Source organism: Pyrus communis, chromosome 11, assembly GCF_041283825.1.
Source record: "Pyrus communis isolate YQ-2024b chromosome 11, ASM4128382v1, whole genome shotgun sequence".
In the NCBI taxonomy this organism is placed as follows: Eukaryota; Viridiplantae; Streptophyta; class Magnoliopsida; order Rosales; family Rosaceae; genus Pyrus; species Pyrus communis.
Window position 1 is genome coordinate 31,341,789 of NC_142575.1, and position 15,589 is coordinate 31,357,377.

The 15,589-nt window shown below is 34.4% G+C and overlaps 2 pseudogenes; one reads left to right on the forward strand and one right to left on the reverse strand.

Annotated features, from left to right (window-relative positions):
* Positions 1-4,023: 4,023 nt before the first annotated feature.
* Positions 4,024-5,086, forward strand: LOC137741358 (adenylate isopentenyltransferase 3, chloroplastic-like; annotated as a pseudogene).
* Positions 5,087-6,446: 1,360 nt separating this feature from the next.
* Positions 6,447-14,537, reverse strand: LOC148693282 (uncharacterized; annotated as a pseudogene).
* Between the last annotated feature and the right edge of the window lie 1,052 nt (positions 14,538-15,589).

Genomic DNA, 15,589 nt, shown 5'->3' on the forward strand with positions numbered 1-15,589 from the left:
TATATAATAATGAGTTGAGAATCCATATGCATGCGCGAGTGGACTTCTAACTGTTAATGCATGTGTAACATACATGACTGGTTTTCATAATACTTAAATCAACTGTGAACCCAATTCACATCAATTGCGTTCCTGTGAGAATATTTCTGTATATTGTTATTAGCATGTACTAATCAAGCATGACATAACCCAAAATGGCAAAAATCCCATACCAAATCGTTCAGTTTCTCTTAGTGGAAACCAAGCTAGCAAACCCTATCCTATATACTGATCATATATATTATATGATTAGACAAAATCATTTCAAATGCATGCCAAAGATCTGTTCATATCACCAATCTGATATACTTATCCTCACTATCCTGCATTCTGTTTACACACACACACACATTTATGTTACATCATAACTAGAAAGTTCTACGAATAAAAAACCCTAGACAAAATTATTTAATGGAACCTAATGATGAATTAGTTACCCGTGTTATAAATTATATTAAACTTTTACACATTACTTTGTGATCATATATAGGACCAAGCTAAGTAGATTCAGTGGAGTCCCAAGAAATTTTTTACAGAATAAAGTGGGTTATTCTTTTAATCCCGAATGAGAAAAGTGACCATTGATTTGACCATCACCAAAACGACACTCTGATGTTGGAACACTTTATTTAATCTAATTTGTTTGCTTTTAATTTTATAAAGGAGGACCTCAAACCAAACTAACGAAACTTATCGCTTTACAAGGATTGGAACAAATATTAATTGTACGTAACTTTACTTTTATGTTGCAAATAAATTGTTTCTATAATTTTTTTTATCACAAAAAATAATATTTCTATTGCGCCAAAGACTCGTCCTCTTCTTTTTAATTTTTATGTCTAATGAAAATTCTCCCATTATTTCTGTATATAGTAGATATATATATATATATATATATATAGATAGATATATAGATATATATATATATATATATAATTAACTTTAGGTGCCATATAAACCAAGTTAGTTAAGCCTTTGGGATTAATCACATCGACATTCATATTGGGTTTCGGATTCAGGGCCAGGCACTGGTTTTGTTAAATCCACTTGTATGCGAGGAATCAGATCTTGCTTACTAAAATGCAAGCATTTACAGAAGAGTCCAATTAGACTAACAATCACATGTCGTTTTAAGAATCATAATCTTTCGGCAACTGCAATGTCATGCAAGAACATTTTCAACTTGAGGTTGAAATCTGAAGTGGCAGGTACTTACAGTACTGCTACTACTCATGCATAAAACCACCGATCATGTTTTGTCTTGTTTTTCATTTTGACACGACCTATTCTAATCTATAAGAGCATCAAACTCGGGTATAAATGGAGCGTTCACATTACTTTGTTCAACTGGCTAACTAGTCTTTGCAACTCTTATCATGCTATTGTTTATTGTTTTTGTTCATGAATTTTGTAAGCCATATTATTTATGGAGCTAGTGATGCAGTGCATGGGAAACATATACATTTAAGGTTGTAGTGACTTCTCATCTCTCAAAACCTTTGTCATCTTCTCTTTTAATTGAGTTGCCTAGTAACATGTGGCGGATCCAGGATTCTAACATAGGGTGGTCCCAATGTAAGATATCCAAAAACAAATGAGAGACTTTGGATGCGGTCCTTAGCTATGAATATTCTTTGATTGAAACCTTGTTAGTTTTTAATTTTTGATCGAGGTCCTTGAAATCAATGTGATAATTTATTTCTATGTACATTACTATATTTTTTAAATTAAAAATTAAAAATTTTAGTTGTTTATATAAATGAGATTTTAAATAATAAAAAAACCATAATTTGTGGGATTAAAAATATTAAAATATATAAATACTATTGTGTGTGTGTGTATAAATATATAAACATGGGTACATTCATCAAAATTAACCAAAAAATTTATTGTATCAAAACATGGGTACATTCTTCAAAATCACAAAAAAAAAAAAAAAAAAAAAAAAAAGATATTAGGCTTAATAACATTAGTAAATTTCTTCAATTAAACTGGATATGGATACATTTTAAAATCAAAGAAAAAAGAATGTACCCATATAAGTTTAAAAATGGATTAAAAAAATTTTGAATAGATTTTATATAATAAAAAAATTGTACATTTTACATATAACAAATTGGTATATTTAAGAATGAGTAGATTTTAAGATTAAAAAGTTTTACATGAATGGGTACATATAATTAGCATGGGTACATTTAGCAAAAATAAAAAATAAAAAAAAATTATGTGTACAAATACAAATAAACTTTAAAAAATATGGGCACAAAAGAAATTAATATATGGGTACAACTTAAAACTGAGAAGAAAATTGGTACAAATTAAAAATTAAAAATGGGTACAAACTAAAACTAAAAATATATGATATAAAATTTAGTCATAAATATAAATATAATAATTGTAACATTTTAAATGAATATATTTAGAAATAAAAAAATATTTTATTATTGAAATAATTAATGATATTATTAATACCCAAGGGCCTTGATCAAAAATTGAAAATGAATAGGATTTTAATCAATGAAATATCAAAAGGAAGGATGAGAACCTAATTTATCCTAAAATTAAGGGAAAATAACATTAAAAAGTTAAACATTAACTTTTCATCCATAAATCATGGTAAAAACAACACAAGAATTTACAAAATCTAAACACTTTTTTTTTTTTTTGAACAAACGATATCTACACCAAGGGAGGAGCGGGTGGGCTTAGCCTCCCAATGGGTTAGTAATAATGTGGTTTGAATTCGCCTTTGGTGAGAATCGAACCTAAAACCTCTCACTTACAAGTGAACATGAATATCACTAGACTATAGTGTTAAGTAACCTTAATTCCCTTGTTCTCTTACATTGATAGTTTTCTATCTTTTACGAAATAAATAAAAAATAAACAGTCTTTTCTTTGGCAAGAAAAGAAGATAACAGTTCTCTAAACTTAGTTATTTTTTCTTTTAAATTATCTAAAAAATGGGCAACTTCCAGAAGAAAAAAAAACAAATTAAAGGTCTTTAAAGTTAGTGGGCTTTTATCACTCTTAAATTCGATAGCCCATAAAGATGTTGATTGAGATGTCCAAAACGACAACGTAGAAGGAAAAAAAATAAAAGAGTCAATGTCTCTTTCATCTTCCTCGCGAGAAAGCTGTTGCAGCCCTGCAATTCCTTCACCTCCTCCATGGATGGACCAGGTTTTGAATGGATCATTTGTAATCTCTCTATTTAAAGGGATCCTTATGTACTCAAAAGGAAGCCAATTGAGTAAATTAAAAGTATTCTAAGAAGAGAGTTTTCTCCTTTTTTAAATCAAGTGTGAGGCTTTGTCGTGTGAGTGAATCCACGATTAGCAACGTGAGTGATTTCATTACCCTTTGGTCAAGTGATTCCAGGTTCTATCCCTATAAAGACATAAGTGATTTCGTTCTTCCTGGTTAAGCAATTCACAGATTATCATCCCGCGTCTCTTCGAGACTCCTTTAGATTTTCTTCCCTGCATCAAGTGGTAATCAAATCAAATGAATAAATAATCAAACTTTTGTGGAGGGAATATATTGCAAGACCATTTCTTTTAATTTCCTTTTTCTCTTCCTCCACAAATATATAGTTGACCACTTCTAATTCCAAATACATAGCCAATTGACCAAATTGCCAATTTCCCCCGTATATAAACAATGAAAACCTCCCCTTTCATACACGAGGTGTAAAGGAGTTGCTTCAACTTTTTGAGAATTTTTTTGTTTGCTCAGAACTTTGATTACTAGTGACATCAATTCTCTCTCTATCTCACTAGTTACATCAAAAAGGTAAATACGCGTGTGCCGTGCCGCATGTCAACTTCTCTCTCTAGCTTCTTTGGCTCGTTGTGTCTCATAAACCAATTTAAAAGGTAATTATTAAAACCAAATCCAAAATTTGGACAAATTTGATTTGTTTTAAAGTTTTGATTTCATAATTTTATGTTTTGCTTATGTTTCTTAACTTTTTGCAGATAAAGTATTTGATCATCACCAACATGATGCCAATGTGCAAACAAATACAAACATTACATGTTCCTTTCTAGTGGCCATAATCATAAAATGGATGTGTTCAATCCCCGCCGGCAGAAGGAGAAGGTGGTGATCGTAATGGGGGCAACGGGGACCGGAAAATCAAGGCTCTCCATCGACCTAGCCACCTGTTTCCCGGCAGAAATCATAAACTCCGACAAAATGCAAGTCTACGAAGGCCTTGATATAGTCACCAACAAAATAACCAAAGAAGAGCAACGTGGTGTACCGCACCATTTGCTAGGGATACTAGATCCTAATGAAGATTTTACAGCCAGGGATTTTTGTGACCTAACCTCACTTGCCATTGAATCTGTTTTAGGCCGTGATCGGCTTCCAATCATCGTCGGAGGCTCCAACTCCTACATCGAGGCGTTAGTCGATGACCATGACTATAAATTTCGGTCCAAGTACGAATGTTGCTTTTTATGGGTAGATGTGTCTGTACCCGTTATGCACTCGTTCGTGTCAGGACGGGTTGACCGCATGGTTCAAAACGGAATGGTGGATGAGGCGAGAGAGTTCTTTGATCCCAATGCAGATTACATGAAAGGGATTCGAAGGGCAATTGGGGTCCCTGAATTCGATAAGTACTTCAGGTATGGGTCACTTTTGGATGAAGAAACTCGTGCCAGGTTACTACAGCAAGCAGTGGACGAAATCAAGGACAATACGTGCAAATTGGCATGCCGACAATTGGAGAAGATTCATAGACTTAGAAATATCAAAGGGTGGAATCTGCACCCGTTGGATGCCACAGAGGTGTTCCGAAAGCGCGGCAAGGAGGCCGATGAGGCCTGGGAGAAGCTTGTGTCGGGGCCAGGTGCTATGATCGTTGGCCAGTTTCTTTGCAATATGACAGCTGAGGTTCCTTCACATATTGGAAGTCTTAGGGTTCCTGCAGCACTTGCAGCCGCAAGTGCAACTCATTAGAGGCTTAGATATTATAATTTTCTTATGCAATATAACTTTTGGTTAATCTAATTTCATCATTGCAAAATAAAGAAAATAATATTGTCAGTGTCATGGACATTTCTTAAGTATTAATTTATTGTATCCTATCATTCCTATCATGCATGATATGATTATAGTTTTAATTTTAGCTTTCTTAATGATATTATTAAAGTGAGGGATGAGCAAAACTCTAAATCCTTAATGAAATAAATACCACAGCTTTGATCTTTTAATTTCAACAAAATCATCACGTAGTAAATCAACAAAGTCTAAAGTATTCTCTCTTTTCCCTCAAGTTTAATACCAATTGGCTCTTATTTAGAACTTCTTGTAACCGGAACACAAAGTAAAAAAAAAAAAGTAGGTTCATGGGTTCATTGATTAGTATACTTCAGGTGCTGGAAAGGTCGAGAGCATATTTGAAATGAACTTTGGCTATTCTCATCTCTCAACTCCTCTAGACTATATTCTTTCTTTTTCATCGAATTTATCCTTTCGAATGTGTATACAGTTTAACGTCCTTTTTTAGCAAGAAGAATTTGTCTTTAACTACATGTTAGTAGGTATTTGATCATGAAAAAGTAGGGTCAATTATGATGATTTTTCAGGTACAACCTAAGTATGTGCTCCGTACACATGTCATACCCTCATATCACTTTAGTTTTTGTCATGCATTGCTTTATAGAATCAGAATCTTGACATGATAAGGATGGATAATAATATGGCTTACGATAATAAAGTTGTTAGGTGAAACGATATAAATAAAATTAAAATTAACGTGTCACCAATAGTATTCCGATGCTCGTCAAACTAAGATAATTAAGTTAATATAATTGGTTTTTGGATATGATTTCTTGATAAGAAATCAAAAGCATAGCTAATTGAATGCGAATAGACGATATTTCTTCTCATAAAAAGCAACCACATAAAATAGTTGAAACACTTAGGACTTTGCTTTCTTTTCACGCATCACACACACAAAACCCTTCGTCGATTAGTTTGCACGAATGAAGATTTTTTCCGGATCTTTTTTGTGAAGATTTTGAAGATTCTTCAATTACGTTCGTTCATCGTGCATCGTGTAGTAAAAAATTATTGTAATTTTTTTTATTTAAAATTGAATATAAACTGTATTTGACGAAAACTAACCGCACGATATACGATGAACATACGTGATTTGAGGATCTCCGGAATCCGTACAAAGAGGATCCGGAGAGGTTCCTCATTCAGTTGCAAGTATGCAGTGTGGAGCATGATATATAAGGAACAAGGATATTCTCTGAATCAGGGACGAAGCCAGAGCTTTGTGTGAATGGGGGCATCCTCAAACAACAAAGTCATAATTAAAAAGCTCAAAAATTTACTAAACACAATACTTATATATTAATCCAAAAACTTTTTCATACAACAATCCCTTACAATATCCCTCGACGCGTTTTCATGTTCTGAAAGCGTTGCATGACAACATCATTACCAATACCATCAAATATCTCTCTCTTTATAAAAATAATCATGTTATCATTCATCCATTGACCTTCCATCCGATTTCTCAATTGATTCTTCAAAATTTTCATGGCCGGAAATGCTCTTTCAACAGTTGCAGTAGCAATTGAAAGAGTTAGTGCTAATGTCACAAGCAAGTAAACCAGCGAATACACCTTGTGTTTTTTGCATTGAACCATTTTTTTTGCAAGATCTCAAATCTCTTTTAAACCTGAAAACTCAATGCTAGACCGCATATCCACAATGTAAGTCTCAAGTTGAATCTTAAGTATCACTAGCTCATTCATAGAGAAGTTTTTAGGATAAAATTGGGCAAGATGCAATAGCTTTTGGCTATCAAAAGCAGAGAAGGAGTCAGCTAGACATAAACATGCCAAACAAAGAAGTAACTCAGTGTTGGTCTCATTGAAACAATTATTTAGTTCTTGAAGCTGCCAATCCAAAACAACATAAAATATCCCAACACAATAATGATGCATATTTGTGACTGCTTGTGCTTTTCGTTGCCCTCGCCTTCGAGAAAGAAACATATCATCAATATTAGGCACATCAATATCATGTTCAAGACAAAATTCTGAGACTTCACTAAGTAAAGAATCCCAACCACTTTTCCTCATTATCTCCAACCTTTGCTTACAAACTCCAACCAACTTCATGGCATTTACAATATCCTGATCCTTCCTTTGCAATGCTTGTGACAATTCATTGGTTATTCCTAGTATATCTTTCATCAAGTGTAGATTAAACAAAAAATCAAATGATAGCATGGAATCCATTAAATTATTCGCTTCACATCTTTGTTGAGAGCTTACTCCATCATTTGCTATTACTTCAAGTACATCAAGTTGGATGAAAATATAGTCATAATACTTACTAAAGTACCAAAGTGTGAATCCCAATGTGATTCTCCAGCATGTTTCAAAGTAGTTTCTTGATTTTTGCCTTTCCCACTTGTAAACTCACCACTGTTAAGTGCTTCAATAACTGCAATAGATTGCTTCTCTCGAAGAATATCACAACGCTTTGATGAAGCTTGAACAACATTTACCAAAATAGTAACTATACTAAAGAGAGACTCAATTTGGATGTTCTTCTTTGCCACAACTACAAGAGCTAATTGAAGTTGATGTGCAAAGCAATGAATATAATAGGCACAACCACTTTCTTTCATAATAAGAGCTTTAAGACCATTGAACTCACCTTGCATATTGCTGGCCCCATCTTAACCTTGCCCACGCAACCTAGACATGCTCAATTTATGCCTAGAAAATACCTCATAAATGGTTTCCTTGAGTGAAAGAGTAGCGGTACTAGTAACATGCTCAATGTCAATAAAACGCTCAACGACATGCCCATTCTTGTTCACATAACGCAATGCAATAACCATTTGTTCCTTCGTTGATACGTCGCGAGATTCATCAATCAAAATAGAGAACAACGAAGTGCATAAGAGTCTTGATGGTCTCATTTGCATAAGCATTTACAATGTCTTTTTGAATATTTGGTGATGTCAATTTATGATTCTCCGGAGCATTTTTCAAAGTAACGGCTTTCACATCCTCATTGTGGTCGGCAAGAAACTGTAGAAGCTCAAGAAAGTTTCCATGGTTGCTTGAATGTTCAAATTCATCATTACCACGAAATGCAGGCCCTTGTCTCAAAAGAAATCGACAACAATCAATTGATGAATTCAACCGAGCTCTATATTCGAGCTTCATCATGAGTTTTAGAGAAAAAAGATTGGATATGTTGCTTTTGACTCCTTAAAGCTTCAAAACTACTCCATGCTTGATTGTGTGCACTATTGACGCCTCCAATATGAGTTAGAAGTCTTTCTTTCTTCTTCCAGTTAGAAAATCCTTCACCAACAAAGAAATCACCACCTGCTTGTTCTCCAATATTTGGTTTAAAAAGGTAGCAACACAGACAAAAGGCAACATCTTTTTCCACACTATATTCCAACCAAGTAGGAAAATCATCAAACCAAGCAGGGTTGAATCGTCTTTGCGTGTCTCCATATTTCTTGTAAGGAAAATTATTGGTTTTAGGTTGTTGAGGACCAGCTAGCACATACGCTCTTCGTACTTGATCTCAAATATTAGGATTGTAATCCAAAATTCGAATTCGCTTACTAGGATCTGATGGAAGATTTGATAAGATAAATTATGTACTATCTTGTCCCCGAGTATCATTATTTTTCTCAATAACTGGGGATGGTGGCACTGGTATTTTTTTGAAAAACCTCTCCATGATGTTTCAGTCTGCAAAGTCAATCATATTGATACCAATAACATATAAGGTTCATACGTAATTTGTAGAATTTATAGAATAAAATTCTCAATAAAATTCTTAGACTCTTGATCCTAGAGTATACTATACTAATATGCCTAATAACTAATCCAAATCCAACCAAGGCAACAATTCAATTAACCAATATGGCAATACCAACAAGCATACAAATTATTTAACAAATAAACATTTAATTCAACTAATCATATGAATAAATGTATACCCATATTCATAGAATTCGTAATTTCATAATTTCATTCATCAATAATCATAGAATTCATATCAATAATCAATAATCAATAACCAATAACCATTTACCATATGATTCTATATTTCTATACCAATTAAACAAAAATTCGTCTTCAATAATTAATTAGGGTTAAGGATTATAGATTTAGGAATTAAAATTTTTACCTAAATATATATATATGTCAGCTAGAGAGTGGTTGGCTGGAGTGGCTGGTTGCTGGCATGGTTGGGAACATCACATTCCTCTTGTTCCATTCCGTTTCAAGATGTTGGGAATTTATGGGAAGAGAGCAGCACCTCGCTGCTCTCTGATTGGCAAGGGATATAAAAAGGAAAAGGAGAGATGGGAATTAGGGAATGGGGGTGGACTGTGGGGACAAGCAGTCCCCCCTATAACATACTTTTTAAAATAAAAATAAAAAAAACTTATACGAAATGACGCCGTTTCATTTACTTTTTTTTCTTTTTATTTTTATTTTTTTTAACCATAACCAAAACGAACCAGAACCAAAACAACATCGTTTTGGCCTGGATTACAAAAAAAAAAAAAAATATATATATATATATATAAGACCCAGCTTTGCTTCTGCAGAACCAGATCAGTTCAGTGGGGGCTCTGCTGCTGCAAAACCAGATCAGTTTGAGCAGCATGCCAGCATCAGAAAAATCTCAGTGGGGGCATCCGCCCCCTAGGCCCATGGTAGCTCTGCCCTTGCTCTGAATCCTTTTTGTGGGAATCTGGATGATCAATTAATCATGTATGTTCATCGTATATCGTGCGGTCATAAATCATTTTAAATTTAAAATTAAATATAAATAGTACCTAACGAAAACTAACCGCACAATATACGATGAACGAACACGATTGATTGATCATTCGAATCCCCACAAAGAGGATATGGAGAGGAACCTTGTTCACGTACAAGTTCTAAATGATAAGACAGATGCAGTGCCCCACCCTTGTCCCAGACTCCAAAATAATAAATGAGAAAGGTGCTAGCAACTTTCTACTTAGCTTTTTTCGGTCTATATTTTTGACAATCCTGAACAATACTTAGCTATTTAAAGATGAATATGAACTCTTATTCAAAATTTCTCAAAATGATTTGTTGTCAATTTATAGAACTTCGTGTTTATAATTAGAATCGTTCAAATTATAAATCACCCCTTAAAGATCGTCTCTACAAAAAAATCAATTAAAAATAAGGTCATTTAGTCATCAAATTGTTTGAAAACGAATGAATGATATTGGTAAAAGTATTACGAATCGTCTATGTATTTGCTACAATAGATTGACTAAACGACCTTAGTTTTAATTTATTTTTTTGCATAAATGATCTTTACAGTGTGATTTATAGTATGAACGGTTCTAATCATTAGCACAAATCTCTGTGATTAAAATACTAAGAGTTTTGAGTAGGAGCTCCTACTCATTTTTGAGTAACCAAATATTGTTTATTTTTTATTTAAAATGTTGTTTCATGATCGAAAATATATAGGTCATTTTTTAAGATGAATTATTAAAAAAATAATCAAAAGTAGAAATTACTTTACTACTCGATTCACATTATCAAAATTTGATGTAGAGCAAATAGCTGAAACGATCAAAGAACATGTGAGAAGGCGTAATGGCGGCAAGACCCAAACATTGCATGTTGGAGCTACGTTCGATTTGAGCCCACAACTCGCTGTAACAACAAGATGAGCGCTTTGTCCTGACGCATGGCCATTTTTTTGCCAAGTTCGCTTGTTTAATGGGAGTTTTTAGGACATGTAGCTATTTTGTTATTTGTTTAATTCGTTTTTTATTTGTACTCCTAGATAACCTAGGATTGATCTCTAAAGGTGCAGGGTTGTAATCTTTCATATCGTTCATAAGTTAACTATGAGGCTTTTCCCACTTCATGATGAATTCCAATTTGGTAGCGTGGTGGATTCTAACTTAAGGCATTTCATTCAATTTCCTAGCTATTAATTATATCATGCTGCTGCATCAAAATTCATTGTTTTAAGGAAAATATATAGTTCGTTTATTAATAATTGAATAATCGTTATTCGATTAAGAGATTTTAGATTTAGTTAATATTTTGTAAAAATTGTCTTTAAAGATTGATTTAGAAATAAACTGTTCGAATCACAACGTGAAATTGCAAGATCGAGAAGATAACATGAAAAAGTTCAAACTACGAAGATCTCTAACATTCCCTAATAAGTATATAAAAACCTTGTTCTGCAAACTAGTTGTTCAAGTCCAATTTAATTAGACAAAATTCATGGTCGATGTTTGGTGCTCAGGGATACTTTGTCTCAAGCTCGTACGTACATAGATCATAATATACATGACTCAAATCTCAATCTTGTTACCTGTCCATTTTGTCCACTACTCAAAGCTCACCATTTTGTCCATTTTGTCCACTACTCAAATCTCAATCTTGTTATCTGTCCATTTTGTTACCTGTCCATTTTGTCCACTACTCAAATCTCAATCTTGTTACCTGTCCATCTTGTTACCCTAATGCATCACTTTGGCCAGGCTCACCATTTTTGTCCAACACTCAAAACCCTAATCTAGTTTGTTCTCATTAATTACTTACTGTTTTATGGTAAACTTGCCCAGATGGGCGGGCCTCTTGTGTTCTGTATTGTAGTTGTAGAGGTACAAGAAGCATGAGAACATAGTCCCACAAGTGGCTTTGGGTTTTTTAGCTTTTGTTTTTGTGTGCCTATAGATATTATACAAAAGTAATAGATTGTTGACGGTATGAATTTCACGAGAGTATAAAATTTTACATGGTTCATATTTGTAATGAATTTTATAATGAAATTTCAATTTTCTTTATTAATATAACACGTGTATTATTGTAATCTTTTACATATCAATGATACAATTACAAATGAAGAGAAACTTTTGCATGTTGTATTATTAGCATGAAAGATTCTGATAACTTGCTGCCCTGTCATGTCGTTTGTTTTTCTTGGATTTCTGACCCAAAAAGGAAAATACTAAAACCACGAAAATGGAAACAAATTATAGATATTCGGAAACCACTCACTAGCTGTTGTCATTTTTATGCACGATGCGCGATGCATGGTGCTGCATTATTCTGGTTCTTATTCATCAAGCACACCCAGCTGGAAAATGAAATGCTTAGGACCCACTTAGGAAAATACCCACAGCACAACAAGAAGACAAAATGGACCGATCGATTACTTAAAAAGAAAACATACCTTATTGCAACTGTATGCAATCATGTGTTTATCTATTTCATATTTCTGTGACATCCATTGTCTCTCAAATTTCGACCGAAATAACTAGCTCGGTTCCAACAAAGTCAAAACGCTTTCTCACCAGATTTAAACAATCATGTATTATGTCTCTTATCACATGAATATTCATCGGTGACATCTAAAAATTTCTTCTACTTGAGCTATAATATGTCCAAACAAAGTCAATTTATACCTATATGTAGATGTAAGATTCTATTCTTGTTAGCCTTTTTGCAAGGAAAAAATAATGGTTATGTCCTTTCATATACAAAAAGCTATATCTTTGTGTTTGGACCTAAAATTACACCATCGATCCGAGTAATTAAGGTCGTTAAATGAGCATAATTTTAAACCGTTGAATGACAAAGAGGTTGAAATGATTTTCAATTATTAATGAAAAATAATATTATGATTTTAATTATGATATTATCTCTTAATATATATATATATATATATATATATATATATTAGGATATCTCAACCTAATATTAGGTATATCCAGTTGGTTGTTTTGAAAAGAGATTATATGATCCGTCTTCAAAGGATTGTTCGAATGTCAAAGGATTGCACGAAGACATTCGAATGGGCTCATCGTATCAAAGCCCCAGGTGCATGCAATCTTCTACGTGGCTAATTATTATCAAAACCAAGTCTTATCCCTTCAAATCCTATCTCTTGTATTGAAGTGGGTGGTACAATTCAAATTGGTTTGGAATTCATTGACGTGTTGGAGTGGATGGGGTTGTGGCACGTGACTTTATCTTGAGATATGGTGATTATATTTCATCAATTACAGTTACTTTTCAGAGTTTAATTTGGTGAAGGATACATGGTCTTCGTCATGGGAAATGTGCATGATGGATTCAATTGGTGAAGTGATTTGATGGAATTATGATGATGAGATTGTTGGAAAATAATAGATTTTGGATTTGGGCTCAGCCCCTTAGAATTAGGTTTTGTTAGAGATTAGGGTTAGTTTATTATAAATAAAGTGTTTTGTTATTCATTAAAGAATAAGTTAGTCACGATATAACCTCTTATGATTTTTGCAGCCGTTCAGACATTCTCATTTGTTTAATAATATTCTTATTATTTTGTAGTCTTGTTTGTTTCTCACTTTAATATTCAATTTGGTATTAGTGCAAGTTCAATCCTTCGGGATTTGATCTACTTTGGTTGTTATCAGTTTCATCTAGTATGTTGCTTCTGTCATGTTGTTGTCGTCATTTGGGTTTAGTTTAATATTAGAAAAGAAAAAAAATTGATGAAGCGTTGTCGTGCTTCGCCGTTTCCCGCATCAGATCACCACCAAGTCGCGCCTGCAAGCACGCCGTCACAACACCATCCACTATTGCTAAATCATCACCGTTGCACTACTGACCCGTAGTCATTCCTGCTTGATCACCCTGCACTTGCTCGCACCCACAAGCCACCACTAACCTAGGAATCCGATGAATCCACCACATTTGCACTGCCTCCTGGACTCACTGCCGCACAAAACCAAGAAACATGCTGCTGTTACTACACTCGCATCAACCCCACACCATGCCGCCAGCAACCTGAAGAATATTGAACCCGTAGGTTACCCCCGCTGATTCGCACCATCGTTCGAACTGCCGCCAGCCTGAACCACATCTCCACAATCTCGCATCATACCACCATAGTCTAGCGTCTGCCTGAAGTTCCCAGTACCTGACCTGATTGTCGGTACGACCCATGCTAGTACAAGACCATCGTTGCTTCACCATATCTGACTATGTTAGGGTTTGACAGCTCTAGAACTTAATAAGTTGGGCCATTGTTTGTCTATTGGGCTACTTTGTTGGATTGGACCGATAAAATGGGCTAAGTAGATAAGGGTGCCTATATTGGGTTGTTAGATTTTTTGTATGAAGTATTCGATTTGTTTGAAGTATGATGTTGCCTGCTTGGTAATGACTCAAGTGCTTGGATTAGTGACTACCCGAGTGATTATTGTCGAAGTTTCTGTTTTCTTGTTTGTTGTCGTTAGGTTATAGGAATCTCATCGTTAAGTGACGGGCTCCATACTTCCAACATATGTTTACTGAAATCTGTATTTGTTAGCATTAGTGGCTGTCCACTTGTAGCGGATCTTGTTTGCATACCTACCTGTCTGCTTGTAGAAGAGCTTGTCTGTCTGTCCGTGTTGCGAAGCCTGCCTGTCTATTTGTCACCATTGCGAAGCCTGCTTGTCTGTCCTCGTTGCCGAGCCTGCCTGTCTGTTTGACTAACAAAACGTGCATCCACATCTACTTGTTGGCAAACTCATGTTGTTTACCGCTATGAGTTTGATGGAGGGTGTTGGAAAATAATAGATTTAGGATTTGGGCTTAGCCCATTAGAATTAGGTTTAGTTAAAGATTAGGGTTATTTTATTATAAATAGAGAGTTTTGTTATTCATTAGAGAATAAGTTAGTCACAATGTAGCATCTTAGGGTTTTTGTAGCCGTTCCAGCATTCTCGTTTATTTAATAATATTCTTATTATTTTGTAGTCTTGTTTGTTCCGCACTCTGATATTCCATTGAGATAAGAAACCTAGGTAAGCTAGGCTTTTGGTCATGATGGGATAAGCCTAGATAGGTTTTTATTTTGATTGAAAAGTCAGCCATCTGGAAGATAGGCTTTAGTCTATGCCACAAATCAGTCTTTCATTTTATGAGTTTGAGTTTCAATTGGTTTCTACGAAATTATCAGGCTGTGCTAAGCAAAAAATATAGATGCTATAAATACAGAGTCGTAGGCAACATTGAAACCCCCTCCAATTCAACAACTTGAGATTTTATCCTTCTTCCCTTTCTTCTTGCCAACACATCTTCAGTTTGGATAAACAACACTGTGAAGGCAACCAGCGACATCTTCAGTTTGGATAAACAACACTGGAAGCACTGCTTCGAGACCGGTTGGTTATTTATCCAAGTCTCGGTCGATAAGGATTTTCGAGTCCTAGTTGGTATAGGTCATCTCATCAGCTTTCTCGGCAAAGTGAGGTGTTACAGGTTACTAGGCTTAGCACGTTAAGCGCTGAGTTGTTTTATGATTGGATATTCACAAGTACACTTTAGAGTTCGACGTTCCGACGACCGAACCACATTTACCATCAAGACATACATCTCTTTCTAGTATTTGTGTCCATATAGTCTGGTGTCAGTTCGACATGTTTATACTCTCACGAATATAATCACCGTAACCGAACTCGACGCCGATGATTTGTGAACTTCACATAACT